At 34.9% G+C, this 22,924-nt stretch overlaps 1 non-coding gene across 1 annotated transcript; it reads left to right on the top strand.

The window, feature by feature from the left end:
* The first annotated feature begins 1,972 nt into the window (after positions 1-1,972).
* Positions 1,973-2,128, top strand: LOC119803740. Its single transcript, XR_005283703.1, has one exon. It is a non-coding gene; the product is annotated as a U1 spliceosomal RNA (small nuclear RNA).
* Positions 2,129-22,924: the final 20,796 nt, after the last annotated feature.

A 22,924-nucleotide genomic window follows, 5' to 3' on the forward strand; every position in this document is an offset into this window, starting at 1 on the left:
TGGCAATGCATGTACGAGTTTTCACACAGTGCCTGGCATGATGTGGCGTGGTGCAAACTGTTATACACCCAGTTAAGTGAGAAAAATATCGTGATGCCTTTGAGCATTTTTGTGCAGTTCTTTCCTCTCGTTCCTTATTCAAACTTAATCTAAAACAGTGCTCTGAGAGCACAAGCTTGGATCGCAGAAACCTTTGTGAAGTTTAGACTTTGATTATTTATTTTCTGCACACCTTGGGTTGGGTCTGAATATCTCTCCTTATTCCTAGCCTATTTTGATACTAGCTGGTGATGATGCATTCAGTATCAAACAGAAGTTCTCACTAACAGATAACTGTCCTTTGTTATCACTGATGCACAATTTTTTCTTGCCTGGTCCTCTAAAGAGTCTTTGTTTACTTAATTTTAACCAAAAATATATATGCCATTGTTTTTCTGAACCTTGTACTATGAGAGATGGGAACCGTCTTCTGATTAGCTAATAAACTCAATACAATTCAATAAAAATTATCTCAAAGCCGGGCGGCGGTGGCGCACGCCTTTAATCCCAGCACTCGGGAGGCAGAGGCAGGCGGATCTCTGTGAGTTCGAGACCAGCCTGGTCTACAAGAGCTAGTTCCAGGACAGGCTACAAAGCTACAGAGAAACCCTGTCTCGAAAAAACAAAAAAAAAAAAAAAAAAAAAAAAAATTATCTCAAAATATATGTGCTGTAGGGTTAATTGTTGTAAGGCAAATAATAAAATTATAACCATTTTAAAGTCTTGTCAGTGTTTTAGTCCATCTCTTATTCAATAAAAACCATTGTATGGGAAATTTGTAGATTCACTAAAATTTTATCTTTTTTTTTTTGTTTTGTTTTTTGTTTTTTGTTTTTTTTTTTTTTTGTTTTTCGAGACAGGGTTTCCCTGTAGTTTCTAGAGCCTGTCCTGGAACTAGCTCTTGTAGACCAGGCTGGCCTCGAACTCAGAGATCCGCCTGCCTCTGCCTCCCGAGTGCTGGGATTAAAGGCGTGCGCCACCACTGCCCGGCCTGCAATTTTATCTTATCTTCTATTTGTATTATTAGCTAAATTTCCTTAATTTGTGTTGAAATATACTGGAAATTTCACTTTAAATCAGCATTATCAGAAAAATCAGTGAGAAATAATTTATTAGTTTCATAATTGAGTGTTGAAATGTTAAATTTACCTATATTTAATTCATTTTCTAAGTGCAAAGCAAATGATATGGAATATTTACTTCTTCATATATGACCTTAAAATATTTGCATTAAAATATGAAGTGCACCAAAGGGATAAACTAAAATTTCAACCATCTTTGATTCTTTTTTCTCATTAACCAAAGTGTACAATGGAATGAGCCACTCTTTCAAAGAGGAAAACATTTGAATTCTTATCTGAACATGTTTTTTTAATGGCTATAAACTATGTATTTTAGAGTAATAATCTTTTTGTACACTGTAAAGATATGTCTTTGCCAAGGCACCTTCTGAATGGTTTAATAAAAAGCTAAATTAAGGTCCAATAGCTAAGCAGGAAGTACAGGTGGCATTTCCAGGAACAGAGAGGACTCAGGGAGCAACAGAGGCTGTGAAAAAAGTCAGACATAATGAGGAAATAGGAGGTGCAAGATGGAAGAGATTTAATGCCACATGATAGAACCTAAATTAATATAAATGGGTAATTTAAGTTATAAGAACTAGTTACACGGCTGGGCACACGCCTTTAATCCCAGCACTCAGGAGGCAGAGGCAGGTGGATCTTTGTGAGTTTGAGGCCAGCCTGGTCTACTAGAGCTAGTTCCAGGACAGGCTCCAAAGCTACAGAGAAACCCTGTATCAAAAAGCAAAAAAAAAGGAACTAGTTACAAGCCTCAGCTATTGGCTGAGCTTTTATAATTAATAAAAAGTCTCCATGTCATTATTTGGGAGCTGGCTGGTGGGACAGAAAAAAGATTCATTGCACATATTTTTATACTTACCTGGCAAAGAAGATACTTGATCAAGAAGTCATTTTCCTAATGGGAACTCATCATTGGGCTTGGGATGTGTTGAAGACTTTGGTTTCTCCAAATGTGAGAACCTGACTGCATTATTAGTGATGGTGGGAACTGTGTTTGTGGTCTCTATAAGGTAAACAGAAAACACATATATTGTCATTTTTGTGTTCACAGAAAGTAGAGGAATGAGGTAACAAAATGCATCGAGATGGACCTAGAAGTCAAAAAACCCAATTGCCAGTCATGTTTCTCAGTAACATTTTTGTATATATGAACAGTTTGTATGTACAAGCAAATGCTCTACAAATATTTTTAAGGAGATTGTGCCACTTCATTAGTATTTCATGTCATTCTTAAATATAATAGAATAAAATATGCTTTTCCTTAGATTTCTTCTTTAGAGACAAGTCTGAACCATTGTGTTCTCTCCAATCCAACAGTGAATTGCAGACAGGCCCCATCATTGCAGACAGGCCCCATCATTCCTAAGTATTTTATTGCTCATGCATCTTAAAACCAAAACCAATGCATTCTTTAACACTATCACAATGTAATGATCTCACCTTAAGTAATTCAGATGTAGACCAATATTATTGTATGATGTATGACTCATTTGAATGTGCCAGTTGTCCTATATCTTTTATGAAGTTACTTTTGCATTTGTCCCAGGACCCTGTATTCATATGTCTATTTATATTTTTTGGAGCAATTTGATAATTGGATATTCTGAGGATAAAATGTGAATTCACGGTGAAATAAATTCAGTTTTAATCTAATATTGTGTTATGGATTGAAGGCAAAAATATATCCATACGCTCATGTTTTTGAACATGGCCCTTAGAAACACTAGGTTGAGAGCTGTTTGTAAAGCTTGTGGAATCCTTATGAGGTGGCCCCTTGCTATTGGATGTGTGTCATTAGTAGGGAGACTTATGGCTTTATAGATAGCCCCCACTCCCCGGCCACTTGCTGCACCCTCACTGTGAATGCAATGGAACCAGTTGGCTTTCTGTTCCTGTCATCCTGCTTTGTCTGTCAAGAAGGACTGTATCCTGGAAGTATAAACTAGGATAAACCTTTTGTTCCTTCAGTTGTTTTTTCTGGTGGTTGTTTGTTTGTTTGCTTGTATTACAATAGGAAAAGAATCAAAACAGATTGATGGGATAAAATGTTTTTAAAGATTCTAATTTGTTCATATAAATCCTGTGGTAAAATTATTTCATTAGGTCAGATTAGTACAGTAATTTTGCCTGACCATGAAGACAGTTGTGAAGAAAGTTCATCTATTCAGAAGCTTTACAAGGCTAACAATCAGGATTCCCTTTAGACATAAAAACTCTCTGTAATGTCTATTAAATCAATTTCTAAGTGACAGTATATTGACTCCCCTTTCTTCCCTGATAAGCCATCTCCTTTAATAGATCTTGATCTTGCTAACAGTAGTTTTGCTAACCACGGCAGTGTTTGGAAACATAACCCTAGAGATTTGTGAGGAGTTTTATCTTGACCACAAACTATTGTGCAGGCCAGTCTTGTTTAGTAGAAATATGTCTATTAATTTCTAGTACTCATCCGAGTAAACAATGTGGTTTAATATATTGGAACAGAAGATTGTGTGAAAAAGATTCATAGTTTAATCTAACACTCATCCAACCTACTAGAAAAAGCAATAAATAAAAATAATACTTAAATGATGGATAAGGGAAATAAAGCCAGAGGTGTCAAGAGGATTGTTGAACTTGTCGGTGGCAAAATTAGGACCAACTGGCAAATCTTCTGACTCAATCTAATTCTTGTCCTGGTACAGAGTAGTTTTCTCAATGTCTGGTTTTATAGCTGCCAAAAGTTTAGTAAAGGCTAGATGTATTGAAAAACTAGAACAAGAATTAATTTATAATATATTTATCACATAGCCAATGCAAACTCTACTGGTGAATGAAAACTTCACGGGGCTCTGTATAATGCTATATTCCTTTGTTATTCTAGAAAAATGGCAATATTTTTCAAATTAGCAAATTATCCAATCCAAACGAGAATCACACACAATTTAGAAATGCATAAAATGTCAATTAAGAACTTCTTGCTGTTTTTAATTTTCTTTTTAGAGACAGAGTGTTGCTCTGGAATATAGGGTGTCTTCAAACTTCTGCTCTTCCTGTTTAATTCTTATACATATTAGGATTATAGTGGCATACTACCAACCATACCCAGCTTCAATGTGGCATCATTTTTACAACCTTCAACCGGTTGAATTTTTATTATTTGAATTTTATTCTTATTTCTATCTTCTTTCCACAGTGTTTTGCCTTTACGTTACCAAGACAGATTGATGTAATTAATTGATCACACATTGTTCTCATTTGACTAATGCTCATTAGGTTTGTTTTGTTTGCCTTCTCCCACGAAGAGCTATTTTCTTAAGCCAAGCTGTTAAACTGGTGGGTGGAATGCTTTTATTTCTTGTATTCCTCAGATAGTCATCTGGTCTCTGCCACCAAGGGAGAGATTGATTTTCTTGACAAAAAAAATGGTAAATGTAAGATTAAGAGAAAATTTGCGTACTAAGTTGAAAACATGAGAGTAACTCAGTACTGGTAACTGATTAATGACTAATTATTGTGATTTTTCTTGGATTAAATTTCACACCATTTTGTTTACTCTTACCCTCCAGTTGTGGTGAATCTGTTCTTTGCTTTTCAGTTCTAAGGAAAGTTCAAGAATTGTGATGTGTGTCTATTTGGAGGTGTCAATAGTTTCCTTCCAGTCTCTCTCTCTAAATTTCCTCAACCACCCCTTTTTGTTTATCTTGACTCAGTTTTATCAACCCTGACATTTGTAGTCATCTCCCATTTCTCCTCATGTATCAGCCACTCCATACTGCTACGAGAATGTTAGTTTAGTAAACTATGGATAAACATATCACAGCCATTGCATATTTTCCTCTTACTTTCTTCATTAGTATAACTGTCACTTCCAGAGCCTTGGACATTTACTCTATAAATACATACAGATTAGATGTGTGTACCTTCATTTGTGTTAAACACAATGCTATGTGCACAGAAGGGTCTTCATACTTGATAATAAAAAAGAGCTCTACTAAAGCAAGATTTAGAGTTGCAGTTTTTAGCAGCCTAACTTTTCATATAATTGATACTTCTGACAGTTGATTTTTCCCCATGAGGATTATTCCAAAGAGCAAAGTCAACAAAAATGCCAACAAAATACATATGATGCTTCTCAGGAAAAAAATGCATGTAGGTGGTATGAAATAATATGTGTAATAAAAATGAGATTTGGAGTATTTAATGTAAAATAATTGCCAAGAAACTGGGAGACTTATACTTGTGCATGTAGGTTTTGTTTCAATAGCAAATGAAAAAGTCTGTCTTATAAACATAAAGTATTATACGACTCTGGAAGCAAACATTTGCTTATGCCATTTTAAAGTGGAAGGAAAAAGCAGCTGTGAAAGAATTATTAACCTAGGTTTGCTTGTTTTGTTGTCTAGAATCGTGCACCATCTTTGCAAAAACAAGAGGAAGAAGAACCTTGAAGCCACTGGTTACATAGTTTGCTATTAGCTTTCATTGAATGTAATTGAGATTTTAGATTTCTTTCTTCTGTTTTCTAATGGCGTAAAAAATTACAATGGTTTTAGAGTGATCAATGAATCAGAAGATCAATTTGGAGGAATAGGTACCTTAAGTTGAATGATAATGAAGTGAATTTTACAAAGAAAAATATCATCAATGAATCTTTTTAAAAGATATATTTTATATATGTAAAATACATTGTAACTTGCATATATAGGGATTTTTTCTTTATGTACACCTGCAGAAAAGGAGCACATCAGATTGTGAATAGTCATGTGGTTGCTGGGACTTGAACTCAGGACCTCAGGAAGAGCAGCCAGAGCCCTTAACCGATAAGCCATCTCTCCAACCCAATCATCAATGAATCTTCAGAAGACTATACCCACATAAATTTTCTCAAACTGTAAGTGACTAATACATTTCTAAGAGAAAAAGGGACATCGCAATTCCATCAATCAAGTAAATGAGATTTTATGAGGTGGTGTTTTATAGCACAGAGAATCTACATACTACTTTGTCAAAGGGAAATGTGTTCTTTTTTCTAATTTATGTTTGTGTTTCAAATTGACTTATCAGAAGAAGAATTTTGATGTTTAAACTCACTTTTGAGCTTCTAATGTTGGGCTGCTTTCTTTAATGCGTCTTTATTTCTCCTTTGGTAAATCAGCCACAAAAATAAAATTATTAAATATAAACTCCATTAGACTCAAATGGCAATTGGTAGTGATGATTGCCTTGATAGATTCATGCACTACATATTAATGAGAAGGAAGAACAGATGGGAGAAATGCTCTTAGGGAAGGTGGAATTCATGATTATATTTAATAGTATTTTAGAATTTCCACATTTCTGTATTTTCTTTTGGATTTCCATTTTTCCCCTATGAATAGAATCTGAAAACACCCCTGCCACAAAATTTTAAGCAGCAAGGCATGATTTGTCTTTATTAGGACTTCTTTTTAAAACACAGACCTGTGTGCTATGCCTTTGAAACAGTTCTGTGCAGTGATATAGGAGCTGTTCTGTATTAGGGATTGAGAAGAATAAATCCCTTACACCTGACATGTGGTTTCATTCACTCTTTACTCTCTGCATTTCTGCTGTGGTTATAGAAGCATACTATGGAGTTCACCTTCATTGGCTCTAAAGACAGAGCCTGGATACACACTGCTTTTGTGGCCCCATGGATTTTGTTAAGTCAAACAGCGACAACCTCTCTGAAATGAAATGTTTTTTATAAGGCTTCCTGGAAGTAAAATACAATGGAACTCACTTAAAAGTCAATTAATCATTGATTGATTATTCAATAGGCATTTTAGTCAGCAGTGCAGTGTGGACAGGGAAGTCCTAAGGCCCAGCATCTTGCTGAGAGCTATTGCTGCCAACAGCTGTTGCTGGGTGGAGAGTCAGTTTTCTTTTCTTTCTTTTCCTTTTTCTTTTTTCTTTTCTTTTCTTTCTTTTTTGTTTTAATGCCTTGGCTGTCCTGGAACTCGCTCTGTAGACCAGGCTGGCTTCAAATTCACAGAAATCATGAGAGAGAGAGAGAGAGAGAGAGAGAGAGAGAGAGAGAGAGAGAGAGAGAGAGAGAGAGAGAGAGAGAGAGAGAGAGAGAGAGAGACAATTTTCTTAAGGACAGTTGTCTCTTGTAGGTTAGAGCTACAGTGGCTGCATCCACACCTATGGCAGCTGCAGTTGGAATCAGTGGGTGTAAAGAAAAAAAAAACAAGAACAGCACATGAAATTGGAAGGGAAAACTGGGGAGTCTTGAGGGGGAGCGGAGCAGATCTAACCAAAGTACTTTGTATACTGCTGTGAAAATTACTAGGTAAATAAAACGCCATTTAAAAAATGTTGTGGAAAAAATAGTCTTCCCAAACTCAAGTAGAAAGAGTAGAGAGCAGGAAATACTCAAACTCAGGGCTGAAATCAATAAAATTGAAACAAAGTGAACAATATAAGAAATCTATGAAACAAAGAATTGGTTTTTTGATAAAATCATCCTGACAGACAAATCCTTATCTAAACTAACCAAAAGGCAGAGAGGTTAATCAAATTACAAAATCAGAAACAGAAAGGACATAACAACAGATTTGAGGAAATACAAAGAATCATTAGATCATACTAAAAAAAAAACTGTACTATACAAAATTGAAAAATCAAAAAGAAATGGGCAACTTTTTGATAGAAATTACTTACCAAAATTAAATCAAGACTAGATAAACAATTTAAACAACCCTAAAATCCCTAAGAAAATAGAAACAATCATTAAATTCTCCCAACCAAAAAAAAAAAAAAAAAAAAAAAAAAAAGAAAACACCCAGGCTCAGATAATTTCAGCACAGAATTCTATCAGAGTTTCAAAGAAGAGTTCATACCAATACTTCTCAAAGTGTTCTGCACAATAGAAATAGAAGGAATTTTGACAAATTCTTTTTATGAGGTTGCAGTAATCCTGATACCCCAAACAAACAAAAATGCAACAAAGAAAGAGAATTGGAGACTAATATCCCTCATGAACATTGAGGCAAAAATACTCAGTAATATACTGGCAAACCGAATCCAAGAACACATCAAAAAAAAAAAATCATTCACTATGATCAAGTAGGCCTCATTCTAGACATGCAGGGATGATTCAACATAAGAAAATCTGTCGATGTAATCCACCATCAACAAACTGAAAGAAAAAAAAAACATTAGATACTTTAAAAGCATTTGACAAATTCAACATCCCTTTACGATATAAGTTCTGGAGAGAAAAGGATTTCAAGAAACATACCTAACCATAATTAAGGCAATATACAGCAAACTGATAGCCAACATCGAACTAAATGGTGGGAAACTCAAAGCAATTCCACTAAAATTAGTAACAGGACAAGGGTTTCCACTCTCTCCATATCTGTTCAATATAGTACTTGAGGTTCTAACTAGAGCATTAAGAGAGCAAAAGGAGAGGCAGGGAGGGGAGCAGAGAAAAATGTAGAGCTTAATTAAAAATAATCAAAAAAAGAGAGAAAAATAGCAACAAAACCAAAGCACACACACAAGAATGCTGTGGGAATGCTCTTGTACCCTTAAAGGCCTGTCACTCACATTGGTTTAATAGAATGCAGTTTGGTCTATTTTTTAAAAAGACAACAAAAGAAGATCAAGGGATACAAATTGTAAAAGAAGAAGTCAAAGTTTCAGTATTTGCAGATGATATGATAGTATACATAAGTGACCCCAAAAGCTTTACCAAGAAACTCCTACAGCTGAAAAACACCTTCAGTAGCGTTGTTGTATACAAGATTAACTAAAAAGTAAAAAAAAAAATCAGTAACCCTCCTATATACAAATGATGAATGGTCTGGGAAAGAATTCAGAGAAACAACACACTTTACAATAGCCACAAATAATGTAAAATACCTTTGGGTAACTCTGACCAAACAAGTGAAAGACATATATGACAAGAATTTTAAGTCCTTGAAGAAAGAAATTGGGGAAGAGATCAAAAAATGGAAGACTCCCCAGGCTCATAGACTGGTAGGATTAACGTAATAAATGGTAATCTTACAAAAAGCAACCTACAGATTCCGCAATCCCCATCAAAATCCCAACACAATTCTTTAGAGACCTGAAGGAACAATACACAACTTTATATGGAAAAACAAAAAACCCAGGATAGATAAAATAATCCTGCACAATAAAGTAACTTCTGGAGGTACCACCATTCCTGACTTCAAGCTCTACTTTAGAGCTACAATAACGAAAACAGCTTGGTGTTGGCATAAATTCCCATAAGAGTATGAGTTGTTATCTACTTCCACGAGTGTATAATGAGTTCCTTTAACGTTGCAAAAGGTTTTCTGTAAAGCACTATAGCTAGAACGAAAATACAGGTTACCTTCTGCAGTAACTTGCAGAGACAGGGAAACTCAAGACACTTCAGAATTGCCTCTGCACACTGTACATCTTTTCATTGGGATTCGACTTGTTTCTATGTGTACAGTAACAGGAAGTGCAAATTTATTTATGTTGCACTTATTCTATTCATAGAGTTCCAAAGTATCAGTGACGAAAATTCTAGAAACCTTGACATTAACCACCCCACCGTACAGGTAAGTAACATAGTTCTTTTACTCATTTCTTGCTGGAGTGATCCAGCCATGCCTGGCATGGATTTCAAAGGACTCCTAGATCTTTGCCTCATATTCCACATTGTTGGGCAGTATTTTCAGTGACACTCGATATGCCACAGCTGTTCATGCATTTAAATGAAAGTTAAAGAACTCTTTTTTGGTCTAGTTTTAGTGTTTCCCTAATTTATATGCGCGACTCTGTTCTAGAAGAGCTCGTTCAGGGTAATTTTCTCAGTTTTATCTGTCATTGGTATTTTTATGCCTTTATTTCTCAGCCCTTAAAATGTGACACAAATAAAAACAGCTTTCTAAATAAAAAAATTGATTATTTGGTAATACCCAATAAACCATCTCCTTCTGTGAGTCTAAAGGATACTCTATAAATTGGATTTAAAGAGAAAAATCACACATCTTAATATATCAGGGTATACAGAAAGCAATATTCTTAGCTGTGCACTAAAGTTAAATTAGGAAATCTGACACTCTTTGTTCAGATGGCTGGAAACATCTGTGTACACAGTTTTCTTCTGGTGATCCTGGGGCTCCTGTATTTCTCCTCCTGGGATTTGATTAAATGTTATTGTAAGGATTACCTCTTGTTGAATTGAATGTACTCATGACTTTTCTAGCGCACCAGCAGGTGTAAAGTCTGTCTTAATTTAATGTCTTAATATGTCCTAACCATTCACAACCTCTATAATGCTCTACAATATACTGTGCTGGGAAAAAGTAAATTATTTAGGAGAAAAATTATAGTTTTTCTTGTACAGAGGTTTCTTGAATGTGTATGTGTGTGTGTGCATGTGTGCACATGCATGCACACACACATGCAGTAGTGCACACATGCATATACATGCACAGGTAATTTATCCATGCACGCTGATGTGTGGACCTGAGATAAACACACTGGTAAATTTTACTGAACCACTTCTCCACATTACTTTCTGTTTGAGTCAGGGTCTCTCATTAAACCAGCCTCTGAATCCTCTTTTATCTGCCTCTCCAGTGCTAAGGTTAAAGATATACTCTGTCAGGTGCCCACTTTTACCTGGTACCAGAACTCTGGTCTTAATGCTGGCATAGCAATTCCTTTATGCCCTGAGCCACCTCTCAAACCTTTGTGGATTTGTTTGTACACTAACTCATTACAAATGTGATGCACACAGGAATTACTTATTCTTATTGATCCTTAAAGCAGAAATATATTTCTGGTTATATACTTGAAACAATTTTGTGGAAATATCATTTAAAACTTGTGACCCATTTGATGCCCTTTAGAATAAGGAAGAAAAATCTGAAAAGGAATGTTAGTACTGTGGATATAGCCCTCATAAATCACCACCAGAAGAAATAATATGAATCTCAGAGACTCATAGGTGAGATAATTTATGTTATTATTAAACACAAACACATCCACACGTTCAATAAAATGTTATTCTGGAATCTAACTACAAACTGTCTTTTTACCTTAAATGAATTTCAAATAAGGTTTATAGATTTTCCCTCTTTTTTTTCTGTTCCTGATACTGCGTATCAACTGGTTATTATCCAAAATTATATTGCTAGGAATGATTAATTCTTCTTTTTTGAGTTAATAAAGTAAAACAATGATGTCATATTTTGTGCTAGCCCTATGCTCCTCCAGATAGCAAGAAATTATCTCTGAATCTCCTGGTATATATATATATACATATATATATATACACACATACATATTTCTTAGGCAGCTAAGACAATGCAGTAATTCATACAATGTGCAATGGTTAAGGCTAATCAGCATTTCTATATCTTTAAACATTTATTAATTATAGTTGTCTGGAAGTTCCAAACTCTTCTTATCTTGAGATACGTAATGCATGTTGTAGACTGTAGACATCCTATGTTGCCACACAAGCCTACAACTGACCTTTCCATTCAGCTGTGCTTTTGTACTGTGATCTGCATTCTGTCTGTTTCTGGCCTCCAATGAACACTATTCTATCCTTTATTTCCGTGGGACCTGCTGTTTTGGATTCTACAAAAGAGCGCTTACTGTGTTGCGGTTCGGATAGACATAGAGGTAGGCACGGAAAGAAAATACCACACATAGTTTTGATTTTTATATCTAGCTTCTTAAATCATAATCTTGTCACACAGGAAAAATAAGAATTCTTTAATTTGATGTCTTTTAAATACACATAAATTTTCTTTATTTTAGTAATACAAATGACTTGTACATCTCAATAAAGTTCAGCATGATGTTTTTACAGATGCATATAAGCATCTGTTGATTAAATCAGAGTAACTAATAGTCACATTTCTTATTGCTTTTGTCAGGTTTAGTGTGTTCAAATTATTTTCTTCTAGAAATTTCATAAATTACATGACAGATTAACAATAGTAATTTTAAATACAAAGCTAATTGTCTCTTACTTGTCTTCCTCTATTATCCAATGGTTATCAAATTCCACACAGAAAAGTAGCTTAAACAGAAGTACGTGCATTTTGAACCTTTCTCTGTTTTCATCAATTTCAGCTGCAGGGGGTTATTCTGTTTGTATTCTGATATCAACAATCATTGTTTTGCCGCATATTTATTTCCTACTAAAAGTCTTTTCAAACTGAATAGTTTTAGCCTTGAAAAAAGTTGCAAATATTGTATTAGAGTTTGCATATACCCCCTACCTTATGGCTCCCATCATTCAATTATTACATTAGTGTCATGAATTTCTTACAACTGATGAACCAAAACATTATTTTCCCTTTCTCTATGATTCTCATAGATTTAATTAGCTTCTTTCTTAGTACCATTTTTCTGGTGAAAGATATTATCTAGAATAATCTTTGTATTTAATACCACCCGGGTCTCCTTTGTCTCCTCTAGATTGCAAAAGTTTCTCAAACTTTCCTTATCTTAGATGATAGTTTTGAGGGTCACTGGTCAAATATATTATAGGATGTCTCTGAATCAGGGTCTGTCTCGTGATCCCCTTTATGGTTAGATAGAGATTATGGGCCTTTGAGTGAAACTGTATAGGACATCAGCGTTAAACATGCTACTAGACTCCATGCCACAGTGACAGTGACAGTGTTAATGTTGATTTCTTGTATGAAATAATGCTTATCTGGCTTCCACTGATGACTTTCCTAATTTAATATTTGGAAATAAGCCACAAATTAATACTGAGTATAAGGTTCTATTTTGTCTCCATATTTCCAGAGAAGGAAACATCTGTTTAAATTATTTGGATTTCCTCCATGTTGATGTGCTTACTTGTATTTAGTGCAGGGCTGAAGCAGAGATATTTAATTTTTTGTTTAGAACGTATTTCAACCCTGTGATAGGTGTTTTGTTGTTTGCCTTGATTCATCCTAGTCTGACAAGAAAGGTTTCTGTTCACCTTTGAGTTGACCCATTTTTTTGGATTTTTTATATTGAATTTTTGAGCCTGAAGTATGTTAAAAGTTTGTTTCATATAACGATAAAATTTCATTTCATGTACTCCCTGTAAGAGGAGTAGATTCAGACTCATTGTTACAGATCCCTATTCATTTTATTGAAGAATGGTTTTTACAGTCATGTTCTGGGTTCTAGATACTGACAATACTAGTAAGTATAATTCATTCTAGCCTCGTTTGTGAACAGAGACAGAATATATATACAACATGTGTGTAATATATAGTGTATAAAATAATATATGACATATATTAAATATATTTCCATAGTATATAATATATGCATGCAAAATATCCATGCATAGTTTTCTCACTCTGGATATATAAATATGCACATATGCATATATATGTATACATATTTGATGAAATGTATGCTTAGTGTATAACTTAACCTAAAAATAAATTTAAAATAACTTTTCGGAAATTGTTAACTGCAACATAGAAGCAGAGTTATCCTTATATACATCTTCTTTTGCCTTTAGACCTAAATTTAATATTGCCAACGTCATTTGGGTCAGTGCTTCTTTCATTTCATACCACACAGTTAAATTCCAAAATGAAATACAGCACAATAATTCTGTAAGCTTTTTTCATCAGTCTGCGCATCTTTAAGTTACAGAAAGGAAGCAAGAATACTTCTAGGTAAAACTTTGAGTGTGAAAACATAGAGCTACTTTCTTGATGCCATTAAGTCCTGAGTGAACCCTGGTAGATTTCTTGGGGTTCTGTTGTCAGCTGAATTCTGTCCAGTGGAGGACCGGATGGAAAGCTCCATCCATTCCAATAAGCTAAGTTCTGACGCTGCTTTCTGAGAGCTCCGTATCCCATGGAAAATGGGGAAAGTACTTAGAATCCTGTGCTTCCTCCTGAGTACCGAAGCTGTGCTGTGACTATTGTTCCAGCAAAATGAATCCCCTTGTGTATTTCATTGACACTCATGTTCATGTCTGTCAGAAAGGGAAGGCAAGTCTCAGGTGTGGATAGATGGAGACTAAATTGCCATATAAAGAGATTATTATTATTATTATTTTAATGCTAGAAAAGTTTGAATAGTTAAAAATAAAGCCTGCTCACTATTTGTTTACCACCCTAAAACTTTATAAGCATCAATATATCTTGACACATTTATCACCCTGTCTTGTGATATTACTGAGCTGTCATAAAAAAATTTAAAACTCTGCTTCATAGAGTGTTAGTCATGCTCAAAATGCCAAACAACTATTGTATTTTGTAATACTTGGTGTCAGGGAGAAAATAGTTGTTCATTTTTTGTAAAAGTCTGAAAATTTTAGGTTAAAATTTTTAGATCATTTCCAGCGTATATAGAATAAATCAAGAATTATTAAACATTCCTAGGATAGTACATACCTTCTCAAATGTGAAACATTTACCAAAGGTTTTATGGAGAAATAGAAAACAACAAATAAATATGCATGAAATTAAATTATACCCACTGAATCAACCACTTCTTTAGACTCAATAGTCCACAAGGGGAGGGCATCATTCCCTGTTTTCATGAATATAAAATACACCTTGAAAGCCATGGAAATTCTCTGAGTCCTAGAATACCATGGAAGAATGCGGTAATTGGTATATTATTTCCTTAAAGTATATGACTTGGAGAGTAAAATTAGTGTCTTGCAAAGTCCATTTCTGTACATTAGCATCTGCATACAGTGTTTAGGGCTTGTTAGTAGTAGAAGAAAGAAAACCATTGTTCAGTTAGTGTAGCGAGGACAGCGAACACCTTGAAAAGTAAAGTTCTTGCAGAGTTCTGTTCTGAAAGGTGAGAGCTTTGCCTGGGCGTAAAGGCTTTGCTGGTTACACCACACAGCGGAGTTCCTGGCACTGCACCACCGTTCACGGTTTCAATTTGTGCTATGTGATTGTTTTTAAAACATTAGAATCAGGAATGGTGGTTTTCCTGCAAGTGTGCTTCCAGAAAAATGTCTTTTGTAGACAACCTTTTCTCTGTACAATATTCTAACTTCAGTTTTATGAAAGAGAATGTTTATATGGTACAAGGAAAAAAGATAAAATGTCTAATACTAACCACATTACACATTTGGCCTAATTTACCATAGATTATCGAATAATGTTGTTTTTACTTTCTCTTTTAAATGTTCTGATACTTTTTGTACAGGTGGAAAGGCTGCCAGGCTAACCACTGGAATATTGACAATATGCCCCTAAATTCACATACTAGGGTTTGGGAAACATAAAGATAAAAGCTAATCAGGATCTTATGAAAACTGGGCTCTTCTTTTGCTTATATTTCTAGGTTATTTCAAAGAATCATGCATGATACCTCAATTACTGGTTATTATTTTTTTAATATTGCATAGGACAGTGCTGATTTTCTATTTCAATATTAAATTGATCATTATCTTATTAGATACCACCTTATGTTAATATGCTTATTAATACTTCATGTGTGTCAGAAGAGTCTACTTGTAGAAATAAGTCAATTCATAAAAGTTTGACTTTTTGGAGATTGATAAGGATGTGAGGAGAAAAATCATTGAACAAAATCATGTGAACAACGGACTCTCCAGTTTAACTGTGAGATAAATGTTGATCTTCATATTACAATAGCTGCATGTTTATGGACATTTATTCCACTGGTTTTACATTTCCACGGATTTCCACTACAAGTATTTCTTTGTCTTCTCCTCCAATAATCCAGGGCTCTACCTTATTAGATTTGATACCAGTTCATTGGTCAGTGACATCTGACATCAGAATCTTTTTACTATGATGGCCTGCCACTATTGATTAGTGGCTGTCAACGTTGTAGAATCTGAATTGTGACTATTTCTTCAGATATTTGCTCTTCATGGAAGAAGAGCAAAGAGTGGAAGGACCATGGACAATGTGCCATTCCATCCATCACCAAGCTTTTACAAATTGAGTTCCTCTAGCATACACATTTCTTTGCATTCCAGGGTTAAAGGTGTGCCTCAGGATCATCTTTAACTCAATAAAGTATGGAAACAGCAAGGCTTTCCTTTTTATACCTACACAGATAAAGGCAAGAAAAAAAAAGAGCTTTGCTTAGCTTTGAGTTAACAAGTTAATGCTATGATTATCTTTATTAGCACATCACTTAATCCCAACTTTATCAGCCCGGTCCAGTTGTTAACAGAAATAAAGAACAGAATTTAATAAATAAAACAACAGCATTTCATAAATTTTGCATCAATCAGAGAAAATTCTCTTATGAATAAATCCATTCTGTATGAAATGGGTAGGTTTATTTTTATGGAATTTTATGAAGTTTATTCTCTTTGGAGGATCTACACTTTGCACCCTGCCATCAAAGAGGAGGATGGGAACCTCTTCCATGAGTCTTACATGAGAGGCGTTTTCTTTTGAGAGATGACATTCAGGATACATGTCCTGTAAAAGGTGATCTCTTTAAACAAACTTTCAAAATGTCAGGAGCTACTAAGGGGCCAAGGTATTCCTTGAAACTTGACTTTTTTGAAATTCCAAGGGGACTGCTCTTCTCACCTGCCTGTTACAAATGAAAAGTAGACATTTGAGCTAAGTTGGAGCCACAACAATGCAACTGGAATAAACCAGTCTGCAAGAATTTATGTGTACGATTAGAAAGAAATATTCATTATCACCAAGACACTGTGTATGGGAATGTTTACTGAAAGTTTATTCCAAGCCCTCAGTTTACTTTCAAGTCCTGTTCCCATACAGTCTGCCTACAGAAGACTAATAAAGGTACAGCAAGTCAGGCTCTTGTTATATGCTTACGCAGATTCATGCATATTCCAACATGGATGATTACTGACATGCAACTATGTATTAAGTAGCATGTGGATCTGACTGCAGGCACGAGCACTTGAGAGATGACGGGCATTTGAAGTTGGCATCTTTGTTTTCAGAAGTTAAAGGGCAGACATTAGAAGGAAGAATATTCTCAGCTACTTTCATTATTACAGTATTATATGATTGTTTAAATAAAAACAAATGAATCATGTATTAAGTGTTTTGTTGACTTTGTTTTCTAATAACACTTCTAATGTCAGGCACAACTAAAGTGTACTATAGCATAACAATTTCAAAACTCTTCATGAAGGTGAGCTGTTACATTAATTTTGTGCTAATGTCATTACATTTCAGGGATATGATAGAAAAACTGCCGTATGCATTTGTAAATTTTGAGATGCTATCAAAATGTCTACTTAGAAGATTCCATTAACTTGCTTCACCACTAATAAATTTTATTTACCACTATTGAAATATGAGCAGCAATTTGTATTTTGTTGTGTATCAGAAAGCCGATTTCATTTTAAACAACTCCCATTCTTATTGTCTGCCTGTTTTGTCCTCATTCTAAATTAAATTAGTAGTTAGCATGTGAAAACAATGCGTATAAAGATTTCCCGTCTTTTCTGTGATATGGCTATGCCTGTGGCAAACATTTTTCTTTGCGTTACTCACATTTTAGTTGAATTATCTTATTATGGCTCTAATCATAGATTGTGAATAAATGACCACTGTACTGGGTTGTTTTGCTTACTGACATTTTCTTCTGGTATTTTGACAGTTTTATTTTCCTTTTATATGACTGTTAAATTTATTTTGAACTTAGCATAGACTGGAGATGTAGCTTTTCTTTCCATGTGAATTAGTCTGGCTTTGAATTCACAGAGCTACACCAGCATCTACCCTGTGAATACTGAGATTAAAGGTATGGACCACCATGTCCAGCCTCAATTTTTCTATTTCCAACATAAGTAATCAATTTCCTTTTGTGAAAGTTTTTTTAAAAAATGATCATTTCTATCCAAGTGTTAAATATACCTCTAGAGTATATAAGATATTCACAAAAATGTTTGTCGGTTACTGATTTCTTCTCTCAATTCACTCAATATATATAATAAATAACCAAGTAAATTCTACTATCATCAGAAAATTGGCCCATGGTGTGTGAAGAACAATTTAAGTATACTATACCATTTATGTTTGATTATATAATTTATTGTATTGTAATGAATTTGTAATAGTTAAAAGTGTACCATCATACAATTTTTGGCATAATAATGAAACTACTCAAGATGATTTCATTAGAAGTTTTTCAGCAGAGAAAGGGTACCTTGGGCCATGCCAGAGGATCAGTGAGTTTTAACTGAATTCCAGGTGTCAGCCCAGCAGAAGGGAATCTTCTGATGGACCAATCTGGTTTAGGCAAGGCCACGGGACTGCAGGCCCAGCAGTGTTTTTTGCTTCTGCTGTGCCTTTACGTGTTTGCTGTGACTCTCTTTTTATGCTATCTAGCATGGTCGGAGTGGATGTTGGGAGATCTTCACTGCTTGTAATACAGTGTGTTTATCTCTTGGAAACCTCCTGTTCTACTGGGCATTTTTACCTGTGGATTGTCAAGAAGATGATCCCTTCCTAAGTTGTTCTGTCTAATTTGATAATAACAATGATGGCTTATACGGAGTTTTGATGAATAAAAATAAACACAAGGATGTGCTTCACAGCCAAGGTCTGTGAATCTCACCTAAGGAGATGCATGGATTATAGCTCAAGTTAATGACCGACAATTGAGTCCCACTAGCCCAGCCAGTTTAAATTCTTTTAAGCATAATGTTGGGAGATGTGTTCGCAGGTTTCATAGTGTATTTCAGATGAAACAAAGGTTTGAAAATAACAAGATTATTTTCTATTTTCTAAGATGTTTTTTGCTAAATAATTTTGAGGTGAAACACACAAGAAAACAATCTAAAGTTTTAGAAAGGAACATAGTTGACTCTGGAACTCTTTAAGGTCAGGGAACAAGAACAAAATTTACAGGTTGATGTATTCTCCTTGCTAGGTTTGGTTGATGACCAAAGGTGATGATTAATTCCTTATACCCATTTATGTCCTCAGTCTCTTGATCTAAAAACCTATTAATGAAAGGATACGTACCCTAAAGATTTAAAGTAGAACTGATTCTTTTTCATATGTAAAAGTTTAGGCTTGTGATTACTAAGATTCCTTATAAGATTACATTTCAAGATAAGTAATAATTGGCCCTTTCTTTGTAACTGCAAAATGCTGCCTGCCAGTAAAAGACCTGACAAAAACACCCTGCTTGCCGCATGGTTAATCTATAACAAGTTGCTTGGGTATGAATGTATGTGGATTCTTGAGAAAATTTGTTTTTCACCTGTAATACATAAAATGTTTAATAGTGTGAGGGAGATGAGAAAAAACCATGTTTTTCCCTCTAATCATTCACTTGAGAAATGGAATGCAAATATTTTGACTCTTGTACTGCCTGAAAGATTCTGTTGGGGTATAAAAGTTGTAAAACCACATGAGATGGAGAAGAAAGAGAATAAGGAAGAGAAAAAATAAAGAAGGAAAACACCAAGAGAGCTGGTGAGTGCCTTTTTCCCTATCCCTCCTCATACAGAAAAATTTAGCTTTGCAAACTTCATGGATTCCCGTCAAGGCCCTGCACTGCTGGAGGCTGGCCCCCAGGATGGGAGTAAACTGGTTGAAAGGACCATTAATATGAGACTTCCTGAAGGTGGTAGGAATTGAATCCTATTCTTTATGAATCACATTGACAGCCTTGAAGCTTATTCATTTCAGTTTTTTTTCTGCAGTTGGAAACAAAGGCTTTGTGTTCATTGTCAAATGATAGAAAGAGCTGTGTTTAATTATGCAGTGACTGCTATTGAGATTAAGATTTTATGGACATGATATATATATATATATATAATTTTATAATTGAATATTATGTATTTATATGTGTTTGTACATAGTGTTTCTTTGTCGGGAGAGCAGGTACAGAGTTATATATTTTTATAAAAATGTCTTTGTGGAACCTATTATAATATCAAATAAATATATGCATATAAAACACACATGCACACAGACATGACAGGACATTATTAAAATTAAAAGAACATCTTATAACCAGTAAAAGAGAGAATTAAATAATATTTATCTGAAGGTACTTTAAATCCTAATGAATAAAGTCACATATTTATTTTTAAGGCCTTGTGGATTTCTTGCATATAGACGTTTGAGTTCACAATCTTTTCTATTATAGAATTCAATCTCATGTCACATAGCCTTCATTTTTTTCTGCAAGTTACCTATTTTAATTCTTTTTCTTGACAGCATCATGGTTTTTCTCTACTTTTGGGTTTAAACAATTCATGTTTAGATTTATCACAGAGTATTTAAATCTCTTGTGTTCTCCGAGTCACATATCTTAGAATTTAGGAATTTTCATACTCTATGTTTACCCAATTTTATGAACTTTTTTGTCTCTTTCTCTTTTAAGAGTCACATTGCACTTATTTTGGCACATTGGATATTTGCCCCCACCAGTTTTATGATAAGAGAAACTAGACTATTCACACACACCCATCATCATGTCCAGTAGTGGTTCTATTCCATAGAGCACTTTGTCAGTCAAGCAAATATCTAATACCGGGATCAAGGAAGCAGGAAGATTATGAGAATTATCTCCAGCTACATATCAGAGTTTAAAGGCAGGCTAGGTTGCACAAAACCCTGGGCAACACAAAGAAAGAAATAATTTATATTATTTGTTTAAAATGCTTGACATGAATTCCTCATTCTGTTCACTAACTATATTCCCAGGACTCTATCTGAAATAAATAAAGATTCATACAATCACAAATTTGAATTAATATTCAAATAAACAGTTTCCTCTGCTAATAGAATTTTTATAAATTTACAATCCAGTGTGAGTCAACTAGAGACTGGGTAACAAATAGTATACAGCCATACAATGAGATATTGTTATGTAATAAAAGAAACACAAATGTTCCAATTTTAATAAAGAAGAATGTCAAAAGAATCAGGCCACATGAAAGCAATCACGTGCAAAATATCGCATATGATTCCATTTCTGCAATATTTAAAGAAAGTGCCGAGGTAAAGACAGCTAAATAGACTAGTGTTTCCATGGAGGGTGTGCTGGGAATGAAGACAAATTTTATTAAGTAAGTTCAAGCTAACTTTCAGAAGCAGAGGAAACACTAAGACAAATGTTGTGAAAGCACTGTCCTGATTGCTACACAACTTTGTCAATTTACTAAATATTTTAAATTTTATGCATATCTATAAGACAGATGTTTATGCTGAGTGAAGATACAGCAGAAGCAACCAGAGTAGGGAGAAGGTAGTAGATATGACAATAAACAGCTTCAATTAATTACCTGGTACAAATATGAGTCTTTAGTTTGGAATTGCTGGAAATACAATTGTATTGGTGAGTGAGGTCGTGATTATATGTATTTTCAATGTTTTAGGTGTTTGAATTTTCTTAAATGTAGTGTCAGTTTCTGAGTGGAGTAACTGTGGCAACGTCCTCTCAAACATAAAATACAGAGATGCCTGTTTCCAGAATCCTTGCCTATGCATGGCAGACATATTTCAGCTTTTGCATTCTGGCACTCTAAACATTCCTCCATTTATGCACTTCCAGTTTGTATCTGTTTTACTTCAAGTGACTATGCAACCATTTTACATAGATTTTAAAATAGATTTCTTTTTCTCTGTGCTTTCTGTTCATATCTTTTCCCTTTTCATTGTCAATCCATTGGTCTCATTGATTTGGAAAATTTCTGTACATGGTAGAAACTTAGCATTTTATCTGCATTTACTGGTATATTTCATCACATTGCATATAATTTGATGCTGGGATGAGTGTCTTTCATTAGGTGTTTCATATTCTAACTATATTATTTGAACTTCTATAGTTTATTTTCAAATAATTGTTGCAGAGACCTGCCACATTTTTTGAACTTTTACAAGATCGCTTTCAATTTATTTTCAACAACTATTTGTCCTGCAGAATTTTAATACAAATGATGGGAGGATTTTGCATTCGTGTATTTTCTTGTGTGAAGCCAGATCTGATTTTTTTCTCGACTTCTTTCTTTCTTTCTTTCTTTCTTTCTTTCTTTCTTTCTTTCTTTCTTTCTTTCTTTCTTTCTTTCTCTCTCTCTCTCTCTCTCTCTGTCTCTCTCTCTCTCTCTCTCTCTCTGCCCATTCCTATACTCCTTCTATGACTTGACAACTTCAATAAACAAGTCCTCCCTTGGTGCAGTTTACTTCCCAGGTAGAATTTTGACAGGCTTCTGTTGATTAGTCAAATTACAGCTTTACCCTTTGGGCTCATTAGAGCTGTTCATATTCCCTTACCTTCTAATTACTCGATTATTTTTCCTAATTGGACCTTTCCTGTGATAAATCCTGTCAGCAGGAGAAAGAATGAACGTAGTTTCTAAGATCTGCCTGCCCTACCACTGTTCCCAGTGTGGGACAAACCTTCCCAGACATGAAGAAATCCCCTGCCTTCCACCAGCTTCACCTGTGGACTGCGCCTGTCACTCATTTTTCTGCTCTGTGTTCCAGGCACCGATCATTTTATATTGATGTCTAATGGCTCTTTTAAATTTGTTTTTTTTTTCTCCAGCAATATTTTTTTCTTTTATTTTTTTATATTTAAAAATTTCCATCTCCTCCCCTCCTCCTCCTCCTCCTCCCCTCCTCCTCCTCCTTCCCTCCCCTCCTCCTCCTTCCCTCCCCTCCTCCTCCCCCTTCCCTCCCCTCCTCCTCCCCCTTCCCTTCCCTCCCCTCCACCCATACCTCCCCTCCCTCCCTCTCCAGGCCAAGGAGCCATCAGGGTTCCCTACTCTATGTTGAGACCAAGGTCCTCCCAACTCCCCCCAGGTCCAGGAAGGTGATCAACCAAGCTGAGAAGGCTCCCACAGAGCCCGTCCA

Source organism: Arvicola amphibius, chromosome 17, assembly GCF_903992535.2.
Source record: "Arvicola amphibius chromosome 17, mArvAmp1.2, whole genome shotgun sequence".
In the NCBI taxonomy this organism is placed as follows: Eukaryota; Metazoa; Chordata; class Mammalia; order Rodentia; family Cricetidae; genus Arvicola; species Arvicola amphibius.